The sequence below is a fragment of the Impatiens glandulifera genome, chromosome 1, assembly GCF_907164915.1.
Source record: "Impatiens glandulifera chromosome 1, dImpGla2.1, whole genome shotgun sequence".
In the NCBI taxonomy this organism is placed as follows: Eukaryota; Viridiplantae; Streptophyta; class Magnoliopsida; order Ericales; family Balsaminaceae; genus Impatiens; species Impatiens glandulifera.
In genome coordinates this window covers 78,511,925-78,527,439 of record NC_061862.1, presented here as the reverse complement: position 1 = coordinate 78,527,439, position 15,515 = coordinate 78,511,925, and the positions used below count along the sequence as shown (strand labels likewise).

General features: G+C 30.4%; 1 pseudogene; it reads right to left on the bottom strand.

Moving 5' to 3' along the window:
* Positions 1 to 482: 482 nt before the first annotated feature.
* Positions 483 to 9,995, bottom strand: LOC124933485 (annotated as a pseudogene).
* Positions 9,996 to 15,515: the final 5,520 nt, after the last annotated feature.

Sequence of the window (15,515 nt, the reverse complement as noted above, 5' to 3'; positions counted from 1 at the left end):
AGTTTGTTTCATTTCTATTTACAATGTAAATGAAAGTGAATAAAGTGCACATGAGTGAAGATTGCTTCACTTCTATATACAATATAAATGAAAGTGAAGAAAGCGCACATGAGTGAAATTTGCTTCACTTCTGTTTACAATGTAAATAAAAGTGAAGCAAGCTTATTAGAGTGAAGCTTGTTTCACTTATGTTTATATTGTAAATAAAAGAGAAGCAAGTGCACTTCAGTAAAACTTACGTCACTTCTATTTACAATGTAAATAAAAGAGAAATAAACGCACTTTAGTGAGACTTGCTTCACTTCTATGTACATTGTAAATGAAAATGTTGAATTGAATATTTAGTGAAACTGGTTGTTGAATTGAATATTCTATTTGTTTCATATGCCTATAATTTTTATATAAACCATTAACACATTCATGTAAAAACATTTGAACCTTCATGTAAACCCTACTAAAAAACAAATCATGCAACATGTCTGCAAGTCTTATTATTATAATAACAATGCTAAAGTAGTACTAGAAGCCTCAGACACTACATCAAAAACGATAATTCTAAGACAAATTTATTTGAAAATAGTTAATATGTCTCATTCGCAGTAGCAACAACAACATAGTGCTCTTATTGTAGAAAATTTCTTGGATCAGTAATGAAATCAGTCAAAGGAGATTAGTCAAAGGAGATTATGCGGCCGTGTAGGGAGAAGCTAGATAAATCTAGCTCTCTTTGTGTCCCATCTGACCTGGAAAATTCCTATTTGTAGTCGATACGCATACCTACAGTAGTAGTAAAATCGTATTCCCGCCACTTCTAAATAGTAAGCACATGTAACATAAATACATAGGTTTAGTTTTACAAAGTGTAAGAAGAAAACTTACCTTTGGCTTATTTAGACGTGCAAAAGTATCTTTAGGGCCACTCAAACAAGCCCCACAACTAGGACTTGTAGGTGTGTCACAGCCAGCTTTCTCAAATATCTGTGAGCAAGTCTTCCCACCAGATACAGGAACCGATAATATTGTATAGATAGATCCACCCGGACCTAAAAATTACACTTAATCGATCAGCTAGAGAGTTCTCACCTACATTTCACTATTTCAGCCATAAAAAGACTAACTAACCTTCTGAGTGGCAGGAATTAAAAAATTCGGTACTATAATATTCTTCCCCTGTACATTCATACATTTTATCCCATTCAAGGATTATTAAGTTCCAACTCCAATTCACCAAAAAAAAGTAAATTTGTTCCAAATGTATGCTTTAACAAATGCAACACAAAAAAATTGAAGACAACAGCAATAGTAGAAAGAATGGTGTATAGAAGTCACACCAAAATAAGAAAGATTTTTATTGCAGCAAGGAAATCCTCGTATTTTCCACCCGTACAAGATCTAATATAAACTCTACCAATCTTCACATCTTTACATTCTCTAGCTAAGACCCTATTGTCAGGAGAATGAGGTTGTAAAATTACAATCCAAGATTAAAATTTAGATATTTTAATTTTAGAAATTGCAATGAAATATAGATGACAATTCTACTTATAATTTAATCATTAATCAAACATTGCACCTTTGCCACCAAAGACTCTAGATTTAAGATGTCAAATTTGTACTCAGGAAAAAAATCTGGATGAAATACATAAGATACCCAATAGATCGTTCAGTATAATATGATGAAACAGGCAAGTAAAAGGTCCTGGTAGAGAAAAACAAATTACTTCAGGACCCCTCACTTAATGAACATCCCTAAACTTTACTTTTTTCAAGGTAAGAAACTAAATCACTTTTTATCACTCTTGTTATTTATTTTTTCAGGAATGGAAAGGGGTTAACAAATTTATCACCAAAACAACTGTTTCAAGTACACTTTGATTACCTAGCTTGATCATCACTGTAAAGTACTTCATACGGAACAAAAGTCTTATCCTGATTAAATGACAAGGTAAAAGTATATAGATCTTAGTCAACACAAAACCAAATTCAACAATCAAATTCATTAAATTTTAAAGTGTCTTAGGTATTTTTGGCTTTTGTATTTTTACATAATTGTTGTAACATACCACCAAAGTAGTATTTGTTATGCAAGTAACCGAAAAAATTCATATAAAACAACTAATCTTAAGGTACTCATGCGTGGTTGAATTAGCAAGTACAACTCCGTTTTTCCTTCAACTTTAACAACCATGTTATACAAGGACATCCTCTCTTCCATCTTCGCAGAAATAAGACAAACAAAAAGTACAAGGTTACCAATGAATGAAATCTGTATAATCTGATCTCGTAAAAATTGTTTGACCAACTTGCAGTTAGACTTTCAACAATAGATCTAACGAATTCCATCGCTTTAAATGTTTCTCCTGCCAAAGATATTTCACCAATAATCTGAAAAATATAAACAAAACAAGTTTACGAGTTATACATTATAACTCCAATTGAAAAAATTAGGTAATCAAAAGATAGGACTACATTAACCTGTAAAATCAAATCCTTTGGCATCAAATAATCTGACATCTCACCCTCCAATACAAATCTAAGTGTTGGAGGAACCTAAAATTTAGATGTGGAGAATCAATTAGCAATTATCAATTATTACACATAAAAATTAAGAAAAACACTATCAAACTTTTAATAGTACCTTTCCGGTGCCCAACACAAAACCTAGATCAGTATTACCTATTCTAGTTGCAAACTGGCAAAATGCTCTAGCAGTACATGTGTGAGAATCCATGCCTAACAATACCTAAATGCAAGCAAATCAATTTCCAATTTATAAGCTCCAAAAAAATCCACCATCATAGAAGTACTTAATATTTTGATGTCATAGAAGTAATTTTTATCTTCTCAACTATCCAATTACCTTAAAATTTCAAAGATATTTGATGTCATAGAAGTATTTAATATTTTTCTTGGTGCAATAATCTCTCAAGATGTTAACATTACGATTTTCACGTTCATTGTTTGTGAAGATGTAATGATCAGGTATAATCATAACGTTTTCACGATCTTAGACCTACAAAATTGAAAAGTCATAAGAATTTAGGACAAATAGCTTTAAGTTAACTGAGTTCCAAAGTATAGAAGTTCTTATGACAACAATATAAGTAAGTAACTTAGAATTAGAGCCGAACTCTTTCTTAAAAATCCCTAAAGAACTAGGACCGCAAACATCATGAGTCATCAGGACATCAACATTAACCCACAAATTCTCAAATTATATTTACAATAGTATAAGTAATTTAAATGTATTCATCAAATTTCCAAATTTACATAAATGATTTTTTAATAAGAGTTTATTTATTGTCTTGAGTCAGTATCATTTCATGACCTCCACTAAGTTCATCTCCAACTAGACACAAATTCAAAATACGTATATAATCGTTTTCTGCTCTAAAAATGCATAATTGCTTGTCTTTAGTAGGGTTTACATGAAGGTTCAAATGTTTTTAACAAACTAGACAAGCGTGCACTGATCATTGGGATGACATACTCTCAAGCGAGCACATTATGCAATCCTAAGAAGATGTAGGATCCTAGATACAACAACCAAGGCAGGGTGAGAAATCAATTATCATCGATTATTTGTAGTGCTTTAACAATGGCTGTGAAAATCAGGCACTATAATATGATAAAGAAACCAATTGCAACTAGTGCAGATCAGTGCTAAAAAATATTACACAGATAAAGTAACTTAGCTGGAATCACACTTGGCAATTCAAGCAAACAAACCGAAGTTCGTTCTATACTATAAAGGAATCTGCAAAAACAATACAAAAACCTGACAAACGATTTGTAATGGTGAAATCACATATGTTCAATAGCAAGTAACTACATGCTTCAAGGGATCCAAGATTGCATTATCATCATCCCAAATACCACAAAGAACCTTCAAAGCCACCTTAACAAAAAGCCATTTTGCGAGAAGATTGTAGCAGAGAAGATCCGTGCTAGGGTTTGAAAAATCGCTGAGAGAGAAAATAAATAGTGGGCGTGCAGCGAGGAAATTCTTTTAAATTTATTTTAATTATTATTTTAGTGAAGTTAGATTCACTTCTCTTCACTCCTATTAGCACTGCAAATAAAAGTGAACCAAGCGTATAGGAGTGAAATTAGCTTCACTTCTATTTACATTTTAAATATAAGTGAATGAAGCGCACATGAGTGAAGTTTGCTTCACTTCTAATTACAATGTAAATAAAATAGAAGCAAGAGGAGTTTAGTTATGCTAACTTCATTTATATTTACAATGTTAATAGAAGTAAATGAAGCGCACATAGAATGAAGCTTGCTTCACTTCTATTTGTTATGTTAATTTTATTAATATAAGTTTTAATCATATTGTGATAATATTACTTATATTAATATTTATATATAAGTGTATAAGTTAAAATTATATTATTATTTTGTGTTTTATTTATATTGTGATAATATTACTTATATTAACATTTATATATAATTGTAAGATTTACATTAAGGTTAAAATGCTTTTACATTAAGGTATAAATGCATTTACATGAATGCATTAATGGTTTTACTTGAAAATTATAAGCATATATAATCCTGCAATTTATTTATCAATACTTCAGTTTACATTGTAAAAGGAAGTGAAGTGAAGCAGTCTTCACTCGTATGCGGTTGCTTCACTTTAGTTTTACATTGTTAAAGGAAGTGAAGTGAAGCAATTTTCACTCTTATGCGCTTGCTTCGCTTCCTTTTACATTGTAAAAAGAAAGAAGCAGTGTTATATCCGGGTTCTGGATATATCTTTTTTTAACCCGCAACTAATTTATTAGTATAATATTAAAGCTGCATACTGATTGGTCCGGAACAGAGGAACACCGAAATTAGTAGCAGAAGATCTGGACTAGATATAAATATATAGTCTTAGTTATAGTTTAATACACATAAAATATTTATTATTATTATTATTCTCTCTCTAAATTGTAATATACTATTTCTTCATTTACTAGGTGGTTTTTTCTTTTGGATTTCTACGTAAATCTTATGTTATTTATATGTTTACTTTTTTATACATATATATCTTCTCAATCTTGATTGATCATAAATACATATCCATCTTTAATAAGTGTATGAGAGAATTGAGATGTAATATTTATTTTGAGACAATATATGTTTTGGAAAATGTCGAGTATTAAGTACGATATATCGTTGTTAAATCGCAACACTATATTTTTTTTGCTAGGTAAAGATTTATGTTGTTGGGAACTCTCAAACAGATTTGATCGAAACATTATTAAAATTTGATAAAATTTCAAACATCATTTAGAAAATATATATATATATATATATATCACTTAAGTCAGAATGACATGTAAGTTCTCTCATGTAAGTTCTCTCCAAGACAATCGATCTTCAGAGCTTGAAGTCCACAGATTTGAAGACATGCACGGATTGCTTAGTTGGTAAGCAACATAGAGTTTCCTTCAAAAGTTTTTCTCCATCTAAGAAGCCCAATATCATAGATATGGTTCACACAGACATATGTTCTATGGATTTCTTGACTTTATGTGGTGCTCATTATTACATCATTTTTATCGATGATTGCTCAAGAAAGGTGTGAGCCTATTGTTTGGAGAATATATATATATATATATATATATATATATATATTAAAAATGTAATCAACCATTACTTTTTTACAAATTAGGGATTACAATTTTCTCTAAAAAAACACAATCAAAATTGAAAAGTAAACTTACTCGTTACCTTTTCGGTGACTTTTATAGAATCGGAAAGTTCCTTATTTATCTTTCCACAACTAATCAGATTTAAATTGGTATTTTGTTTTATTCAGTATGATAATATATTTAACCAGATCAGATTTGTCATCTCGAATTTTAGTAATCTGAAAAATACTCTCAATTTTTTGTGGATCGTCTATTGTTCATACCCTTAAGTTGATTACCATTTATCGAGTTCGAATTCATCTATTTTTTTCAGCAAATGAGATAATGTTGTCTGATCTGGTGTCTTTTTTTCTTCTTCTAAATTGTTTTTGGAATTTATCTCTAATCTGAAGCCCTTTTATAAGTATCTTTTAATAATTTCGATGAGTTTCACACTATTTTAACCATATTTGTATATGGTTAGTTATCATTTGGTAGAAATTTTTTCGGCGTTGATTATCAACCATCGGGTAAAGATAAATTTTATTGTTATTTAGAATTCTAGGTAGAGATTCTTCCGTCACCACTTAATTGGTTTGTTCGGCTTGCTTATCTTCCTCTCACACTATTATTGAATTCAAATGTGTTTGTCATTGGAATTACCCAAAAAAAAGTTGTGTAATTGATGGACTAGTTCAATTAGAATCTAAATCTTTGTAAATTTATATTATGTAACATATAGATTTGATTTTATAAATGTTATAATTTATTTATATGTAATTTCTTATTTATTTAATGAGAATTAATTATATAGAAAAGATACATGTTAAAAAAAATTGAGGTCTCTTATTCCCCCTGTCCTTATTCTTTTCTTTTTTTTACTTTTTTTTTTAATTCACTACATGAGAGAGGATCACTACAAAAAAATGGTCCATTAGTAACTTATTTTTGCAACTTAAATATAACTAATACATTCTTTGAGAATATGTAACTTAAATTATAACATAAATTCTAAATAGTGGAAATATTGTAACATTTTTTACATTAATTGATTGTTGATAAAAAAAATTAAAAGCTTCAAATAAATTGTTGTTAAACAAGTCACTAAAGAGGGAATAATGTTTTATTAATTAAAATAGTACAATTTTTTATAACAAGTAATCATTACAACTTTTAAAGCCACATTAATATAGAGAGATAATACAAATAATATTGTTAATATTTTAACTACCATATATATATAAATATTCCAACGCTTTCATCCACTTTTATAATTATAATGTTTTATTCCAATAAAAAATAAATAATAAGTGACCATAAAAGTTGGAAACTCTAATCTTATCTTATTGTGCAACTAAGTTTGTGTTAAATATTATTAACACTAATATGTAACTTGTTTCGCAACAAAACTATAATTATATGTTGCCAAATGAAGTTACAAATATAAGACAATATAATTTGATTTATTATTTATTTTATTAAGATGCTTTCATTCTTAATTAATTCTTAATTAATTTTAAAATTTATTAATTATATGTTAAATAAAAATTCAATATGTTTTGCATTAAAAAAAAAAAACTGTTTTACTTTACAATTTTTTTTGCAAGTTTAAAATAAAAAGTAAATTAAACTACTTTTAAATATATTTTGAATGATTTCTAAACTAATTTTGTTATTTATCTTGCATTACAGATAATTGAATATAATCTTCTAACTTATTTCGTAATCAAATTTAAAAACTTATTTTGTATTAATAAAATGTTAATTTTACATTTTTTTCGCAACTTTCATTTAAAGTAAAATTGAAAAATAAATTGTATTTATAATTTTGGAAATGAAAAGAAAAAGAAAAAACTTAATAATTAATTAGTTTAAAAAATTGCATAATATTACATAACTATGAATATGTGAAACTAAAAAGTTTACAAATAAACAAGACATGTTTATATATATAATAAGTTTTTAATTAAATTGTTTGACATATGTTTAAAATCAAGGTAAATATTTTTTTGGATAGAGTAATAATCGGAATAGATATAACTAATGTAGGGGAGATTTAAGGTAGCTTCTAAGAGACATGGTATTATGTAGCTTAGAATATTTTTTTATTCACTAATTTGAATGTGTACATAACTTGTAATTTCAATGCTATTTATCAATTGTTATAAAACTAATATTGGAATTTAAGTTGAATAGTTATTGACATATTGTTTAATTTATATTTGTTGTTTCATTTAGAAATAATAGTAATTTATTTTGTATTAAATTTATTATAGAGTTATTTTGTAACTTGTTTTACAATGTTAATACAAATTCAAATTGCAATTTTTGTTTTATATATAAAAATATATATATATATATAATTAATTGTATATTACATTATTTTAATGAATAAGAATCAATGAAATTTAAATTTATCTATAAACTTATTATTTATAAATTTACTAACTTAATTCTTAATTATTTATACATATTGTACGGAGTATCCATTTATTTTTGTATATAATAATTTATTATAAATTAATTATACTAATTTTGCAAAAGAATAATAATAATAAAAAATAAATAGTTATAGAATAAGTAAAATTAATAATATTAAAATTAGATATAAGCAACTTGTGTAGGAGCTAACCCATTGGGTTTTTACTAACAATTTTGATAAACAATGTACGTATTGTAACTTTATAAAACTAAATATTGCAATATAAGTTGAATAACAATTGATATGGTATAATCTATCTATTAGTTTCATTTATAAATAAATAAGTAATGTATTTTGCATTATGTATATTAGAGTTATTTGTAATTTGTTTTGTAATAAACGTATCAAATCACAACTGGCCTTGCGACTTTCATATAAAATAAAATTACAATTTGAATTGCACATCCCATGGTATTAATATTTGAACATAAAATTAAATAATCATAATTAATTAGAATAAAAGATAATCTTTAAACATAACAAAGAGTTGAGCATTTAAACAAATAAACTTACTAATTAAGCATCAAAAAATATCCAATGATTCGTGAGTTTCACTAATTTCCTCCGACCCACTCCCTTCAGATTCATTTCCACTTGACTCACTTCCTTCCCATTCAACATCTTCAAATTCATTTTCTTCACTTACGTTTGTATCATCATACCATTAGGATCACTTAAATTGTTGACATCATATAGTGGTATATTTAGGGGAATATCTAGTTGTATAGTTGGCTCTTCTTGTTGATACACCAAATCATCACTCCATTGTTTCTCTATTTTTCCCCTTGCCTTTGTTTTACAAACAGCCAACCAATCACCTATCTGATTTGTTTTGTTCGGATACGTAGCAAAGTAGACTTGTATACCTTGTTGAGCTAGAATGAAAGGGTCATACTTTGCATACTTCCGTTTCATGTTTATGTCAACCAACCTATATGTTTCATCAACTCTTGAACCACGGGTTGGGTCAAACCATAAACATTTAAATAAAACAATACGTAAACTTGGACCAGAATACTCAATTTCTATTATATCCTCTAAAAGTCCATAATAGTCTGCGTCATCAGCATGCACACAAACACCACTATTCATGGTTGCTTTGTTAGATCCAAAATCTCTTGACCGCCACACAAACCCATTAACGAAGTACATTGAATGTCTTGTTGCGGGTGTTTTGGGCCCAAAAGACAAATAATACAATAATCCTTTTGAAACTAAAGGACCATGTTCCTCAACAATCTATAAGATACAAGTTTACAATAAATCATTAATGCAAAATTAAATATAATGCTCAAACACACAACATATAAATTAAACTTATTTCCTCACCTTACATCGGAACCATGATGCGAATTGGCGGTCTATTTCATCTTTTGGTAAACTGGTGTTTAAATCACAAAAAATCCTGCATGCATATATCAATCTCAAAATTAATTAAGATAAATTGATTAATATACGTTATAAATTTTTATTACCTGTAGTAAGGATCTACCTCTGGACAATTTAAGAGCACGTAAGTATGAGCGACTAACGTTTCCTGGCTATTCAAAATTAATTTAGTTGAGGCGCCACTAGATCGTCCAAGATAATTGAAAATCGAAATTGAAGCATCATTATTGTTGACAGATCCTTCTGTGTTTCTTTGTGGGTGTCTTTGTTTGCATTGTATGTTAGATTCAAAATAATACGAGGCAAATGTAGATATCTCTTCTAGAATATATGCATTACAAATTGATGCTTCAATTCTGGCTTTGTTCTTTACTTTCTGCTTCACATTCTTAAGAAACCTATAAAAAATACAATACACACGAAAAAATTAAACAAATATTGAACACAAATTAATAGTTTTTACATATAAACAATATGTACCTCTCAAATGGATACATCCATCTATACTGAACTGAACCGGTCCCCCGATTTTTGCTTCATATGGTAGATGCACCACATCCATCTATATATGTGACCATGATAGTGTGATTGTGTTATTTTGTAATGTGAAGTTAACTTATTATTTATTTTTGTAAATTGCCAATTATGTAAAAATGATATTGTAAATGCGGTATTTTGAAGTACGAAGAGTTCAAAAATATATAAACCTAATTTTTGTAGGTTGTTTTATTATTTAAAAATATATTATATATATAGGAATATTATTGAATTATTTCTTTTTTATATTGAATTAGTAATTGTAATTAGAAGCAGATAATTATATATAAATAAATTGGAATTTTAAAAATTATAATATTATGGCTCAATATCCTATAACAAAACTAATTATAAAATAATAAAATATAATTATTGGATAAAATATTGAAAATTAAATGGCTAAATGTATAAAATTCTATAAATATATTTTTTCTCGTGGGAATTATAAATTAAATATTAATTACAAAAATGTTGTTAAATCAGTTAGTAAATTAATTCAGAAAATAAAAAATATGCCATCTAAATATTGAAAACTATATTGCACAAGAAATGACTAAAGATATTAGTAAAATTTATAAATATATTTTTTTTTTGTATAAATTACAAATTATGTTGAATTATATTTGAGGTAAAAAATATATATTAATTGCAAAAGATTTTACAGAACCTATTGGTAATATTTTGCAAAAATTATAAATATTATAAATTATGTTGGAGAACATATAGATAAAAATATTGATAATTTTTTATAAATAAATTTATATAGATTGCAAAAATATATTGTAGAATAAATTGGTAAACTTATTGTAAATATTTTTAAATCTGTAATTTAAATTTGATTGTAAATTATGTTACTAAACAAATTGCTAAAGTAATTGATAAAATTTTCTGAATACATTTATATGGGTTGCCAAAGATATTGTAATACTTATTAATAAACTAATTGGAAAAAAAACTTAAATATATAATGTAAAGTTATTGTAAATAATATTATAAATGAAATGGCTAAAGTTAGTGTTAAAATGAAAAATATAAATTATATATATATTACAAAATATATAGCAGTAAATAAAATTAATAAAATATTAAAAATTAGATATTAATTACAAATAATATTACAAGTGAAGTTTGAAAATTAGTTGCTATACTAAAAATATATAATTGCTTGAATGGTAAAATAAGTTACATTTAAAATCATTATATTTATAAGATAAATGAAATGATTGCAAACATAGTTGTAGAACATTTGACTAATTACATTTTAAGAAATATTTTTACAAACTTAAATATTAATATATATTTTTTTGTTGAAAAATATAAATAAGTTATTAATAAATAAGTCATTAATAAACAAGTCATTAATAAATAATATTATAATAATTATTCCAAAATAAGTTGTAAAATACAAAATAACATTAATAAAATCTATCATGTAAATAATGTTTTGAATACTAGTTTGAATAATATATATTGAAATAAAAATGGCTAAAGTCTAGTTACAAGTATAATTGTAAAAATAGTGACAACATAGGTTACAAAATCTGCAACTTCATAACCGCATCTGATTTATGTAACATTGCTGATTATATTAGAATTGTTCTCAAAGTGACTAAATTAGTTGATAAATACTTATTTTAATGCTATTTCAGTCGAAAAGAACACTATTGCAAAATATCATAATTTTTGTAGTGGATGTGAATACGGTCGAATTGCACATGAAGTTGAGTATTTGAGAGTTCACATCCTTTGTTTCGAATTGCACATAAAGTCTTCTATTTTCATTGAAAAGTATTTTGTTTAGAAAGATAAATTAATGATTTTGTATTATTTTTATATATATATATATATATATATCTTGAAAATTTTATTCTCTTTTGAAATTAATTTATTTAGAATTTAAATGAAATAAAACCAGGATTATAAATAATAATGGGTACTCGTATACCTAATAACATTGAATATCCAATAGTTGAGATCATGTATTTTCAATCGGATTCGGAGTCGGGAATGTGAAGGGATGAAGGTTACTCGATCGGGTTCAGGGACAGAGATTTTGTGAAACTTAAACCCGATACACAACTATATTAATATTAAAAATATTAAAAAAAAATTCAAAGTAAAAGTTGACTTACATCATTAAAATTTTTATATAATTTATTTTACTCTCTTAACATGCACCTAAGTTAACATAATGTCACGACCCAATCCAGGGGATGTCGAGGATCATTAAAGTCTTGACCTGATAGTGCGCTAATTTTCTTAGCCCAAAGGGGAGGCCTAGTTGTCTACGTGAGCCCAGTGAATCTATAAATCAAGTAAGAGATTCGAAGATATTCTAAATAAGGAAGGGATTGGAAGATATATTCTAATCAAGGAAGATATTAGAATATATATTCTAATTAAGAAAAAAATTAAAAAAGATATTCTAAATTAGGTAAGGATATTCTTGCTATGGAAGGAATATCCTAAATTAGTGTACTTAAATTGTAATTAGACGTAATTCCTAATTTAATACGTGTAAATCCTATAAATACCCTGAAGGTATTCCATTGTAATTAGCAAGTATTCTTTCAATATAATCTTATTCTCAAAATTTTCTCTCTCTAAGTCCGTTGTATTCTTCTTGCGTCGTTTAGAAAGGCTTTCTAAGCTAGAATCAGGGCCGATTTAGCTTAGTGTTGCACGGGTCGAATTTTAGTCTGTGACAAGTGGTATTAGAGCAAGGTTGTACTTCCACATTCAAGCTGCAAGAAATGGATTCACGTACTACCCTCACTAAGGTTCCGACCGGCCAATATAAGGAAAAGGAATCCAAGAGGGATAAGTCTGTCGAGAGAGGTACTGCCATGGAAGCACGGGTGACCCAGCTTGAAGAAGGCATGAGCGATCACCAAGAAGCTCTCGAAGTGTTTAGCACGGTGGCCGATAGAGTAACAACGATGGATGAGAAATGTGAACAATTGGAGAATGAGATAATGGGAATCATTAACGGTTCGAATCGTAGCATTCATGACGAAGTGCTGGGATCGGTTCGAGGGGAGATTAATGATATCTACCAGAAAGTGCTTGATCCAATCCGGAGAGAAGTCCATGCGATGGTTGAGACCCTCAAGAGGGAGATCTTGGAGAGGCTAGAATCGATGGAAAGGCGGATTGCGAGGAATGGAGGGGAACATAGAGGTGCGGAACCTCAACGGATGGATGTTTCTAAGCCAACTCCTTCAAAAGCTCGAGGAGTGCAAGGGAAGTGGAGGACTTCCATTGGAACATGGAGAGGTACTTTCGGGCATCAAGCATACTTGATGATCGTGACAAGTTGGAGACGATACATTTCTTCCTATAAGAGATGGCATTGTTGTGGTGGAGGAGGCGAGAAGGAGATATTGAACGAGGGACCTTGAAGATGGAAACATGGGAAGACTTCAAGACCGAGTTCAAACGCCAATTCTTTCTAGAGAATGCCGAGTACGAGGCTAGGAAAAGATTGAGTCAACTTGTGCACAAAGGGACCATCAAGGAGTATGTGAAGGAATTCCAGGAGTTGATGCTCGAGTTACCTAGTCTAACGGAACATGAGGCACTTTTCGTGTTTGTTAACAGCCTAAAGACTTGAGCACAGTTGAAGCTGCAAAGAACCAAGGTGCGGGACGTTTCCGAGGCAATAACGATTGCAGAAAAACTGATAGAGCTGAAAGTGTCTGTGAACAGGCCGAAGTTCATTAGAGATGATGAGGAAGAAGGTGGGGGAGACCGTCCATAAGACTAGGAGAAAGGTGGGGGAGACCGTCCATCTAAGAAGGAGCATGCACATAAAAACTTAGGGAGGCAAGCCGACGAGTCGGATAAGCCAAGAGCCTATTATATTTGTGTTGCTCATAATCACATAAAGTTTATGTGCTCGTTTAAGGGGGAAAAGGTAGCAGTCGTTAAAGGAACTAAGTCCTCTGATGAGGAAGAAGAGACTCAAATAGGATCATTAAGACTGTTCAATGCTGTGAAGGCTAATATTGCGAAGCCGAACAAGGGAACAAGGAGGGGCTCTTCGTTTGTGGAAACATGGATCGGGGGAAAGCGCATCAAGACACTAGTGGACACAGGGGCTACGCACAAATTCATACGAGAAGGAGTAGCCAAGGCGTTGGGTCTGCGGATTAGTCCAACAAGAGGGACGGTGAAGTCCTTCGATGTAGCCAAGCCGGTGAATGGGGAGGCTAGGAGAGTACACACCAGGATCGGAGGCTGGAATGGAACAGTCTCATTTACCTTGGTCCCAATGGAAGACTACGACGTATTGTTGGGACTAGAATGGTGCAATCAGGTACGCGCTTGCATAATGCCTTATTCCGATTCCTTAATCATTTTGGATCACGGGAAGATTAGCGTGATTCCAACAAGGAGAGAATCAGAGGGAATAAGCAGGTTCTCGACGATGCGATTCGTTCGAGGTCACAAACGTGGTAAAGAGACATTTGTCACTTTTGCCAAGATGGATGATGGGGACGGGTCCAAGGGAAAAGAATAAGTACTCGAGGAAGTCCAGATAGCGTGTGTCGAGGCCTTCGAGGGGCTCAAGGCCAAAGACAGCACAAAACCATCAGATCCACAAGGTTTGACCACAGGCAACGTGGGCCAAAGTCAGTCTGTCTTCACTCGCACCAAGTCCGTGGGAAAGGAAGCAGGTCGTGCTCGGGCATATTTAGAGGGAGACACCGAGAATATGAAGAGAGGGGTAGATTTGAGAGGGTGTGCAGTTACGAAAGGGGACGATGGAAAGGGAGAAGTTTCCATCACAATTGTTGAAGTCTATGCGGTCTGTGCTCAAAGGGCTTATGCGCAGATTCAAGGGACCGTGTTCAATCGAGAGACATGTGGGAAACGTCTTATATCGGTTAAGGCTGGCGACCATAAGTGCACCCGATGCCGTGACGTGCAAAGGGGTAGGAAGAGCGCTTAAGGGACGCCAGAAAGAAGATCACCATGCACCGGTCTAGGGTCGTGTCGAGGACAGCCACGACTTAGGTGGGGGAGTATGTCACGTCCCATTTGTATGGGGTGCAAACATCAAGCCACGAGGTGCACTTCCATAATATTCCAGAATTCAAGTCTATGCAATTTGTGCTCAAGGGGTTTTTGCACAGATACGAGGGACCGCGTGGGGAATGTTTCAAGGAAGAGATTGAAGAGTATCAGGTCAAGGTCGAACTGAGGACGACCACGACTAAGGTGGGGGAGTATGTCACGGCCCATTAAAGTCACGACCCAATCGAGGATCATTAAAGTCTTGGCCTGATAGTGCGCTAATCCTTTTAGCCCAAAAGGGAGGCCCAGTTGTCTACGTGAGCCCAGTGAATCTATAAATCAAGTAAGAGATTCGAAGATATTCTAATTAAGGAAGGGATTGAAGATATATATTCTAATCAAGGAAGATATTAGAATATATATTCTAATTAAGGAAGAGATTGCAAGAGATATTCTAAATT